At 39.8% G+C, this 8,536-nt stretch overlaps 1 pseudogene; it reads left to right on the top strand.

The window, feature by feature from the left end:
• The first annotated feature begins 5,203 nt into the window (after positions 1–5,203).
• LOC116074793 lies at positions 5,204–7,776 on the top strand (annotated as a pseudogene).
• Positions 7,777–8,536: the final 760 nt, after the last annotated feature.

Below are 8,536 nucleotides of genomic sequence, written 5' to 3'. Positions count from 1 at the left end.
TTATTTGACTAACCAAGGATTAGGAAAACAAAATCAGGGAAAATTAGAACCCAATAGAGTTACCCTCAGAGAAGGAAAACCAGGCCTAGGCTATTTTTAGTGGAGACCATTGACAAGCCTGAACTCTATGCAGATAAAATTACTTGGAAAAGGGATGCTCCTGTATGGGTGGATCAGGGGTCACTTACTTCAGAAAAAAAAAAGCTAGTGCAGGAGCAGTTGCGAGCTGACCATATTAAACTTTCCAATCCCCTCTAGAACTCACCTATATTTGTAATTAAGAAAAAATTCAGGCCGGGCAGTGGTGGCACACGCCTTTAATCGCAATACTGGGGAGGCAGAGGTAGGTAGATTTCTGAGTTCGAGGCCAACCTGGTCTACAGAGTGAGTTCCAGAACAGCTGGGGCTATACAGAGAAACCCTATCTTGAAAAACAAAACAAACAAAAAACCAAAACAAAACAAAAAAACAAAAAACAAACAAACAAAAAAAAAAAAGTCAGGCAAAAAAAAAAAGAAAAAAGAAAAAAATCAGGCAAGTAGATATTATTGCAAGATTTATGAAAGGTTATAGAAACTATGGAACTTATGCGATCATTACAACCTGGCTTACCTACTCCAGATACCATTCCAAAAAATACATATAAAATTATTACAGATTTGAAATATTGTTTGTTATTCCTTTGCATCTTGATGATTGTAAAAGGTTTGCATTTATTATGCCTGAGTAATTTTAAGGAGCCCATGAAGCAATAGCATTGGAAAGTTTTCCCTCGGGAAATGGCTAATAGCCCTACACTATGTTAAAAATTTGTTGCTGCTTCAATACAAGAAGTTAGGACTTTGTATTCTTCTGTGTATTTTATTCATTATATGGATGACCTTTTGTCAGCTGAAGGAGTTTTACTTACATGCCTTTGCTCCTATCCAACAAACTTTAAAATTTGGGGGATTAGTTTTTGCTCCAGAAAAGATTCAAAGGCAATATCCTTTTCAATATTTGGGAAATCAGTTCTATCCTAAACAAATTGTGGCACAGAAAATTAAAATAAGAAAAAAATAATCTTAGTTTAAATGATTTTCAAGAGCTTCCTGGTGATGATAATTAGCTAAGACCTTACCTTAAACTCAGTGAGAGGTTAAGCCTCTGTTTGATGTTCTCAAGGGGGGTGCAGGTGCAAATCCTAATTCCCCTTAACACTTAACTGCTGAGGGAGGGGTGAATAGCTTTACAGAAAGTAGAGGAAGCTAGTAGTCAACAATAGATATAGTATATAGACTATGACCAATTGTCTGTGTGGTGTGCATTCTTGCTACATCCCATGCACCTACAGCAGTGCTTTGACAGTAGGGACTATTATTGTGGATTCATCTTTCTTCATCTCCGAAGAAAATTTTAATACTCTATTCTGAAACTATTGCTATGTCAATATAGAATCTTAGGATACAATCAAGACTGTATTTTGGGTAAGAACCTGATGAAATATTTATTCCTACTTTTTAGGGCATCTAAGAGTGAATACTGGATTGCCTGAGCCTCTTAGTGAAGGCAATGATGCAGCAGATTTGCATACCAGGCAGATTATAGACTTTACATGGAGACAATTAGCCAAACACTAAAATTCTTTACATCATCCAAATAGTAATATTTTGAGACAACAATTTGGTATTTCTAGAGTATGTGCATGCCAAATTGTAAAGACTTGTCCTGAATGTCCTCAATTTCTTCCTATATGACTGATGATGTTCTTAATCCTCAAGGACTCGTACCTAAAAGATTATGGCAAATGGATATTACTCATATTTCTGATTTTGTAAAATTAAAATATGTACATGTGACTATTGATACCTTCTTAGGCTTTCTTGTTGTAACTGCTTTAACAGGAGAAGTAACAAAAAATGTAATTACTCATTGTCTACATTGTTTTTATATGGTGGGTACTCCAAATCAGATTAAAACAGATAATGGAACTGGCTATTGCAGTCAAGCGTTTGAGCCTTTTTGTCAACAATTTAATATTACCCACATTACTGGGATTCCTTATAATCCTCAGGGATAAGGTATTGTGGAAAGGGCCCATCGAATTTTAACACAATATCTGCATAAAGTAAAAAAGCGGTAATTATGTCCCCATATATGACAAAATTATTTAAATCATGCCCTTTTTATTATAAACTTTTAAAATGTGGATGCTCATGGACTCCCACTGCTGAGTGTTTTTGGCACCCTCATACCTCTACTACATAGGCTTCAGTAAAAATGGAAGTATCCCATGACAGACCAATGGCATGGACCCGATCCAATACTCATAGGGGGGAGAAGACATGTTTGTTTTTTTTCACAGGGAAAAAAATGGGGCATGGTGGCTATCAGAAATGCTGATGTGACAAATGGAACAATCTCACCTTCTTGCTGATTTCCTTACTGATAATGATGATAGTTCCTCCACACAGTGACATCTGCTGGGGTTATATTCCTGACCTACCACTGATACATCATCCAGCAGTGTGGTCTAGACCAGAGATTCTAGTAGTGTTTAGATCTTCCTAGACAGAGAAGCCAACTTATAATAAGACCATGACTATTAATGCATTTGGTGATGGGGTTTCTCTTTGCTTTATAAAGAATAGTATTGGGTGTATTTCTGTGCTTCCTTAAAATTGAAATTTTTTACTAATTGATCATGTTAAATTTACTTTTGTTTTTTTTTCCTATGGTATTTAGTATAAGCTGTATTTATTATACACTTTCTACTTTGTTAGAATTAATTGAAATCTGGCATGTCTGTTATGGTGGTCTATCAACCAGCTTTTGTATTATTGCTTCTGAGTATTACAGGACTGTGGTATTCTGACAAAGACATGCAAATATACTGGAATAAGTGAGTGAGGCTTTAAGCAGAAAAACAAGAGGGTAGTGGGCTTGATTATTGTTGGTATAACAGCTTTGATTACATTAATAGCTAATGCTACTGTTTCTGCAATTGCTTTGACACAAGAAGTTAAGACAGCTACTTTTGTAACCATTTAGCAAAAAAATATTACTAATGCTCTGAGTACTCAAGAAGATTAAGATAGTCATCTAGAATAACAAATTGATGTTCTTATGGATACTAATCAGACTATTGAAGAGGAAGTTCAGAGTTTAAGAATATGAAATCATCTTAAGGGTCATGCTAAGTACCAATGGAAAATTCAAAGACACTTGTGGGGTATTTGGCATAATTCTAACATTTCTTCAGATAGTTTAGCTTTGCATAAGGAGATCATGAATTTAAGGAATACAAAGCTCAAAGTAAACTCAGCCCAGGAATGCATGGCATTCCTTTAATCTTGGTCATTCTGATTCGTAGCTTAATGTCCGTACTTCCATCTTGGTCAAACTTCAAAAATGGCTTATATAGCTTGATCATATTAGCACTTATTGTCCTAGTAATACTTTTATTCCTGCTCATTAAACAACTGCAACATGTTGGCAGCCAAAATATTCATCATAAAACTAAAAATGAATCTCTAGACAGAGTTAGTAATCTAACAGTCTGTACAGTGCCTTACTTAACTAAGACAGAATTACATTGTCTTTGAAAATACATATTCCAATATGGGTAAGGAAAGCATTCTTTTCAGAATCATCTAAAACAGGCATAGTCTTGTTTATGAAATAAAAAGGGGGAGAAGTTGAGAGTTTTTGGTGCTGCTTCTAGGGGCCATTTATCACTGGGCTCAGAAGAGGAAGTTGGCTCAAATAAGAATATTAGAAACAGTGAGCATGGGCTTTGCTTACTACTTTACTTAATTATTACCTTGTGTGATCCTTTTCCTTATTACTTTGTTTAATTACATGTGTTATTTCCTTGTTTACTACTTCACTTGATTACTTTGTCTTTGATCTAAAAACTGACCATGTTTTTTGGATGTACCTAGAATGATATAAAAGCAGACTGGGAAAGAATAAAGCTGCTTCATGGCTGGAGTCATGTTATAATTTTGTGTAATTGTTTTTCTTCTTTATGAATCCTCCTTCCCTCCCTTGAGACTCTGTTGACTGACTGAGCAGGACTGGTCAACATCCCAACTGCCAGTTAAACTAACATCATTTATTAACGATTCTGTCATTGTAAGACTCAAACTCATGTCATCAGTTTCCATAGCAAATACTTAACACATGGAGCAATCTGGCTGTTCCCACTAGTGATATAAAATTTGCTCAGCATCAAGTGATTCAAAGTATCATATTCTTGTTTTATTTTTAGCATATATTCTAAATTAAGACTCCCAGAAAACAAATTATTCCTAATAGACTTAGTAGAGATTTAGTTCTTAAAACATCTACATATCAATTCTGAATTTCTTGTGTTACCTCCTCTATCTCAAAAACATGAAAATGTTGCAAAAAAGTGTCATATAGATGATGTTACAGAAGCATATTATATAGCAAGTGTCTATATAATACATAAAAAATAGAATCTCACTGAAAGGATCATAGTATTTTTTCTATATAGTGCTGATTGTATTTAATAAATTTTCTAGCAATTAAGAAATAATTTCTTGGCAGTCCTGGGATGCGAGATTCTGGAGTAATGAAAAACAGGAAATGAAAATTAAGAATGATGAACCTTTGTGGAAAAAAATAAAAGTAAATACAAATTTGTCACTATTTTATTATAAATGTACAAGTTAATAATAACCAAAGTGATAATGATAAATTAATTTATAAAGCTATCAAATGCCTGACAAAATAGCATGAAAGTTATAATAGTATATATTCTAAGTATAACAAGATTGTCTATTGTCATTTAACACTTATTTAACAATGACACAAAAAATGTTGTAACAAGATTATCTATTGTCATTTAACACTTATTTAACAATAATGACACAAAAAATGTCGAAGCATAAAAGTTTCTGATTATGGAAAGTGTATAGCCTGTCTTAGGGTTTCTACTGATAAGACATAACACCATAGCCAACGAAACTTTGGGAGCAGAGGCCATGTACAAGTGCTTCTTACTTGCTTTTGATCCTCAGTCTGTTTTCTTATAGAAGCCAGGACAATTCAGCCCAGGAATGAATGACATCACTAACAATGAGCTGGGCCATCCCCCATCATTCACTAATTAAGAATATGCACTTACAGAGCCTCAGGGTCCCAGACTCCGGTAGACCTGTTCTGCGAGGCGGGTGGATAGAGCAGCAGTACCACCATGTACTCAGGAGCCTGCTCCAATCTTGCTTCTCCAGCTCCGACAACATCACCCATCCCAGGATATGCCTTCAAGCCTCCACCTTGGCCAGATTTCGGCACCACAAGGAGAACAAACTACAGGCCAATTTCTTTGAAATGCACCTCCCCCAAATTGACATTTATCACTATGTATTGGACGATAGACCTGAGAATTGCGCTCCAAGAGTAAACAAGAAAATAGTGGATCACATCGTCCAGCACTTTAAAACCCAGATCTTCGGGGACTGGAAGCCAGTGTTTGATGGGAGGAAACATCTGTTCACAGCAATGCCATTTCCAATCAGCAGGGACAAGGTAGAACTAGAGGTCATGCTGCCAGGAGAAGGCAAAGATCGTATCTTTAAGGTATCCATCAAGTGGGTGTAACACTTGAGTCTTTACAAAACGCACTTTTGAGACAGCTGCCCAGCACCCCCTTCGAGACGATACCCTGGACGTTGTCATGAGATATTTGCCATCTGTGAGATACATCCCCGTCGGCCGTTCCTTCTTCACTGCATTTGAAGGCTGCTCCAACCGTCTTGGTGGAGGTAGAGAAGTGTGGTTTGGCTTCCATCCGTCCGTTCGACCTTCTTTTTGGAAAACGCATCAGCAACAGCGTTTTACAAGGCACAGCCAGTGATCGAGTTTGTTTGGCTCATTTTGGATTTTAAAAGTCTTGAAAACCTCTAACACATTCCCAAAGGGTAAAGTTTACCAAAGAAATGAATGGTCTAAAGGTGGAGGTAACACACTGTGGTCAGATGAAGAGGGAGTATCGTGTTTGCAATATGACCGGCTACTTGCCGGTCACCAAGCGCTCCCACTGCAGCAGGAGAGTGGATAGATAGTGGTGTATATAGTGGTCCAGTACTCCAAGGACAAACACAAGCTGGTTCTGTGCTACCCCACCTCCTGTGTTTACAAGTTGGACAGGTGAAGAAACAGGCCTACCTTTCTTTGGAGGTCTGTAACATAGTTGCTGGACAGAGATGTATAAAAAAAAAATTAACAAGACATTCAGACCTCAACCATGATCAGAGCACCTGCCAGGTCAGCACCGGATCGGCAAGAGGAGATCAGTAAACTGATGCGAAGTGCAAGTTTCAATACAGACAGGTATGTTCGTGAATTTGGAATCATGGTAAAAGATGAGAGGACAGATGTGACTAGGCAGGTCCTGCAGCCGACCTCCACCCTCTACGGGGTCAGGAACAAAGCGATTGCCACCCCTGTCCAGGGTATGTGGGACATGAGACGCGAGCAGTTCCACACGGGCACCTATATCAAGGTGTGGGCCACTGCCTGCTTTGCACCCCAGGGCCAATGTACAGAAGTCCATCTCAAGTCCTTCACAGAGCAACTGAGGAAGATCTCAAGAGATGCTGGGATGCCTATCCAGGGTCAGCCCTGCTTCTGTAAATATGCACGGGGTGCAGACAGTGTGGAGCCCATGTTCCGGCACTGGAAGAACACATATGCTGGTCTCCAGCTAGTGGTGGTCATTTGCCTGGCAAAACTCCTGTGTATGCCGAAGTGAAGCTTCTGGGAGACACAGTGCTGGGGATGGCCACACGGTGTGTCCAAATGAAGAATGTGCAGAGTACCACGCCACAGACCCTATCCAATCTCTGCTTAAAGATCAATGTCAAACTGGGAAGTGTCAACAACATCCTGCTGCCACAGGGCAGGCCTCCAGCGTTCCAGCAACCTAGCATCTTCCTAGGAGCCTATGTCACCCACCCACCAGCTGGGGATAAGAAAAAACCTTCAATTACTGCTGTCATGGGCAGCATGGATGCACACCCCAACAACTACTGTGCCACCGTGTGCATACCACAGCACCGACAAAGAGATCATCCAGGACCTGGTTGATAGGATTCGAGAGCTGATCATTCAGTTCTACAAATCTACATGCTTCAAGCCCACCAGTATCATCTTCTACCGAGATGACATCTCTAAGGGTCAGTTCTAGCAGGTTCTCCACCATGAGCTCCTGGCCATCAGAGAGGCCATGAGCTCCTGGCCATCAGAGAGGCCTAAATGAAGCTGGAGAAGGACTATCAGCCAGTGATGACATTCATTGTGGTGCAGAAGCGGCACCACACATGCCTCTTCTGCACAGACAAAAACGAGTGGGTTGAAACCAGTGGGAACATCCCAGCAGGCATAACCATAGACACGAAGATCACCCACCCACCCGAGTTTGACTTCTACCTGTGTAGTCATGCTGGCATCCAAGGGGACAAGCCGTCCTTCCCACTACCATTTACTTTAGGATGACAATCGTTTTTCTTCTGATGAGCTGAAGATTCTGACCTACCAGCTGTGCCACACCTATGTGCACTATTACACACGCTCTACGTCAATACCTGTGCAGCTTACTATGTTGAGCTGGTGGCCTTCTGAGCCAGGTACCACCTGGTGGATAAAGAACATTACAGCGCTGAATGAAGCTTTACTTCTCAGCAGAGCAACGGGCAAGATCACCAAGAGCTGGCCAAGGCGGTCCCGGTCCTCCAGAAAACACTGCACACCATGTACTTTGCTTGACATGGTGTATTGTTTAGCGATGGTGTACCAAGTTGGATTCACACGAGGCCAGCTACATTCAGACCAACTGATGTCCAGCCCTTCCATGACAACCAGCATCGGACATGAGACGTCTTTGGTTTTATTAGGCCCTCCGTTTTCCAAAGTGCGTTCCATCCCAGGTTTCAGACTTGGATTTTGAGCTGCAGGCCTGTATGAGACCCCAGTGTTGGAAACGTGGTTTGCCAAACCTATAAGCTGCTCACTGAAAGTCCTGTTTCCTAAAAGTAAAAAAACAAAATAACAACAAATGTCCTAAAACCAGTCTATGACTCTCAGGGCTTTAAAACATTTTAATTTATTTGGTCATTTGATTTACTTGTTTTTAACACCTGATTCTCAATGAAATCATTGGGCTCAGAGTAGCTGTGAAGGCTCTGAGCTTGAAAGCAACACCATTACCATTTAGTTTTTAAAGCCTGGCCCTGAGAAGTTGTTACTAATGTTGGAGTACTAAGGGATGCCATGTGCCCGGCAGTCCCAGGGCATATGGCTGCTAAGTATCCACAGTGTCTCTTGCCGACCACTGTCTGCCCTCGAGGCCCGAATGAAGGCATAGTGGGTATCACATGGATTTATGGCAGTGACAAGTCCAAGAGATTGGCAGACAAGTACCATTTTGATAAAATTTTATTTAAAAAGAGAAAAGAGACAATATACTGACAGTCTAATCATAGGAATTGTCCTGTAGGACTGTGACATTAATTTTCCAAAGTTTCTA

This window comes from Mastomys coucha, unplaced genomic scaffold, assembly GCF_008632895.1.
Source record: "Mastomys coucha isolate ucsf_1 unplaced genomic scaffold, UCSF_Mcou_1 pScaffold3, whole genome shotgun sequence".
Classification (NCBI taxonomy): domain Eukaryota; kingdom Metazoa; phylum Chordata; class Mammalia; order Rodentia; family Muridae; genus Mastomys; species Mastomys coucha.
This window is presented reverse-complemented; position numbering and strand designations above follow the sequence as displayed.